Below are 4,079 nucleotides of genomic sequence, written 5' to 3'. Positions count from 1 at the left end.
AGGTGAGTGCAGCCATAAACACTTTCTCTCTCTCTTTCTCCATATACAGTGTGTGTGTGTGTGTGTGTGTATGTGTGAAACACCTCCCACCAATTTTCTTTCTTTACCACAAAGTACATCTTGGGAGCTATGAGTCACTGGCAGCTGAGCAACCTTCTCCTTTTCTATTGTCTATTCTAGCTTTCAGAAGGGAATGGATTTCCTCTCTGTGGCATGTTGAGAATTGTTGAAATGGGACAGACTGAGAAATGTTCATGCTTTTTTTCTTTCTTTTTTCATGATTTGACTGATGAAAGAATGTGTGCTTGATTATTTTTTTTTTCCCAGAGAGAATAAAATTTTGGTGACATTCTCATATATGGCATTTTTGCACTTATTTCAAATCAAAATTCATTTCATTCGTTGACCATAGATAAAAGTTAAAATGTGGAGTCCTTGGTGCTCTCTGAGCTTGGTTGTTTGCTTGCAGACATTTCATTACCCTGCTAGGTAACATCATCAGTGCAAATGAATATGGGGTTTTCCTCCTGTCTATATACAATAGCTTGCTTGCCAGTGTTGGTGGGGGTGTGATTTTCTCCTTCGTAGGTCCTTGATTAGGGTATTGTTTTCTGCTTGATTGTTTGTCTGGTGTCAATCCCTGCTCATCTGGGTGTTAGCCTTTTTTATTTTTATTTATCTTTTAAATGGTGTGTAAATGTAGTTTATCTTTATGTGTCTACACAGACACAAGCTACTGTATATAAACAGGGAGCAAACCCCACACTCACCAGAACCGTTGGTGTTTCCTAGTCAGGTAATGAAATGTCTGCAAGCCAACAACTAAGCTCAGAGAGCACCAAGGACTCCACAGTTCAACCCTGAGCTACATATATGGTATTCTCTTCTATTAAAAGTTAAAATATATGTGCCAAACAGACAAACTATTTATTTAGTTATAAAGTAGACCAGGGGGTTGTGTGAAAATGTGACATTCATTGGGCAATCATCCCTCCATCATTCTGCAGCTTCTCAAGCTTCAAATCAATCGCAAAGGAAGAGAACAACTAAGGATTCTTCCAATGGAACTTTCATTGATCAAGAAGTTGGGGTCCCTAGGAAACTACATAATATTGGAGAAATGTTCAGTGGGGAAGCAATAGCTGTACTTAAGAATGACCTCATAGCCATAATAAAAAAGTATAAATAATCACCCAAAGAAATCATAAAGAAATGCAAAAGCTCCCTCAAAATGATGCAGAAAAAACAGGAGCTTCTTTCACAGAATAATAACACTTAGGAAAGTAAGGACTATTTATGCTACTGCATTAAAAAGAAAAGCTGAAATAACTCCCAGTGATAGACACTATGTGATTGTCCTACCTTCAGACCAGACCAGCAACCCATATTTGGAGGACAGGAATGGATGGTGTCACTCTATACACTTTCCCATTGCAAACTAAACTTCCAGGTATATTTTCCTGCTGCAGCTTTAAAGTATAGTTTTCCCCTGTATGTCACCTTGATGCAGAACATTGCAGATTTAAAACCCAATAGAGACTTTTTTAATTATTATTATTTTTTTCTTGGAGTACCCTACTGTTCCCTGTGCTTTTTAAAAAATAATTATGGTCCAGCATTGCACAATGCCCTCATATTTTCAGTTATTTCAGAGGTTTGCCTTCAGTTCCTAATGGTCTATTTATAAGGCAAGTGTTATAACCATTGTGATTTGTAGCATTTTTGATACAGGCAGCTCTAGAAAATACTAAAGACTAACAAGGAAGTAAGAAAGGAATTGTTCTTTTAAAGCTGATTATTGGGCCTACGTTTAAGTGCATTTTGATGCTTTAATTTGTATGTATCAAATCGGTTTAATGCAAATTATATTGATATTGATACAAACTCACACACAAACATAGAGAGGTATATATGGTAAGATCTGCCCACTAGAAGGAAAATGATTAGCAATTATTTTCCTGGAACAGCAAGTTGGAAGAATACAGCAGCTGGGAAATTGTCCAATGAGAAATTATATTCGCCTGAATTTGGGACTGAACACTTTGCAAGTTGTTGCCAAAAGTGTCTTAGTCCAATAGCACTGTCTTAAACAGACTTAGAATTGATAAACACAAGCACAGGGCAAGAGCAGTTTAAGGGTGCAGTGCAGGGATGCTTTGAGAAGGGAGTGGGAGAGATTGCCAAGACACGAAAAGGAGCAGGTTGAGATTGATCTCAGGAACAGAAAGCAGTAGGAGAAAATTCAGAGGTGAAGAAAAGAATGAAAAGAGGAACAAGTAGAAGACAGTTGCAGTGGAAACATAAAAACTATTATTTCCATTCATCTGGGCAATGAAGCAATAGCCATCCTTACATTCCCCCCACCCCGCCCCTCACCTTTCCTTCTTTCCAAATTCCTCTACTTACATCTATGTCCTTTAGATCCATGTATTTTAGTCGATAAGCCTGAGGCTTGGGCTATCTAATGTTTGTGTGCTGTTTCAGGAACATTTTGAAGGTGGTGGTGTGGCAGGGCTGAAGGCCAGCATACAATGCTGGAAACAAACACAATAACCTGTTATGGAGCCAGTAATGCATATGGACTCTGTTTTATTAAGAAAAAGCATGCTGTAAATGCAACACATTTAGCTGTTCCTCCTGATATATGAACTGGTCCTTAGCAGCCTCATACCTCTCATAGTCTCAATTGCAGGCTCAGTTGTTGATCTGGTCACAGTGGGAGACTTGCGAACCTGGCAATCTGTCAATGCAGCACAGTTGGCCTGATTGCTCAATTAAAGTCACTGTCATGTTTGCCCCCTGATGTTTGGTGGGATAATGGTGCTGATTGACAAAACAACACACACTTTCAACTTCTTATATTTCACTGTACCAATCTCCAATAGGTGCAGGGTGTTTCCCTTTAGAGACAGCTAATTCATTCTTCTGTTGGGTCACACTATGTTGGCTGATATAACCATAAAGGTAAAAGCACCTATTGTTATGAGGGCAATGGCCACTCTTCCCCACCCATGGACTGGTTCTTAACAAACACACCATCTTCTACGATGAACAACCTTTTGCTGTAAAGAAAAGTGTACCTGTTGGGACTCAACATATGGATTTCTCTGGAAAGTGTCCCTTGCTGTGACAGTCAACAGTTCACTTCTTGCTCTGAGAAGGTCTTGCTCCCCAGCAGAAAAACTGCTGGCATGGTTTCTCTATATTTGCCCCAGGTCCCAAAAGGAGGAGCAAACCCCCTCAAACTTGTCCCAAAGTATAATACAATTATTGAATAGGTCATTTGAACTGCAGAAGGAAGGGAGGAAAGGAGGGAGGAAGGGAGGAAGAGAGAGGAGGAAAGATGAGGGTAAGAAAGAGGAAGTTGGAGAGGAAGAAAGGAGAGAAATGAGAGAATAAGAGATGGAGGAGAATGAGAAAAGGAGGAAGAGGACAGGAAAATAAGGAGTTTGGCATTCTCCTTCTCTTTTCTGGAGTCAAGATGACGTTCAGTCACATAGCCCAAGCAAATGATTGCTTTTATGTGACCAATAACACTATGATAACTTGAGCTGCTGAAAGGAAAGTGGGATGCCAACATAAAACAGGCAAACATTCTTGGAAGATCTAATACATGGATGTTCATAGAAGAGAAAGTGGGTGGTCCCTTCAGATTTAAGTGGATCTCATCTGTAACCCTGTTACCCTTTAATGTCTAGGATTTTTTAAGAAAAAGAATGAGCCAAAAGGGAAGAAAATAAAGTGAATAAGAATTCAAGGAGAGGATAAAGAAAAGAGATGGAATTAACAACAAACACTGGTAAAGTTCACACATTGTATTAAGCCATGGATGGTTTTAACCATGGGCTGGTAACAGGTAACAGTGGCCTGTTTTATTCAGAATTACATTATAGTTTAAACCCTATAGTGGCTGGGTTCACATTTCACACAAAGCTAGACAAATTATGTGATGATGAGTGAAGCAGGCACATTCATGGCTATCTGCAGCCAGAATAGGGTTGTCACTTGCCCTGTGGACATCCATGGGCATATAGGAAGAAATAAAGATGGGTCTTGGTTCATATTAGGGCTAAAGTCTG

The sequence above is a fragment of the Candoia aspera genome, chromosome 11 (assembly GCF_035149785.1).
Source record: "Candoia aspera isolate rCanAsp1 chromosome 11, rCanAsp1.hap2, whole genome shotgun sequence".
Classification (NCBI taxonomy): domain Eukaryota; kingdom Metazoa; phylum Chordata; class Lepidosauria; order Squamata; family Boidae; genus Candoia; species Candoia aspera.
This window is presented reverse-complemented; position numbering follows the sequence as displayed.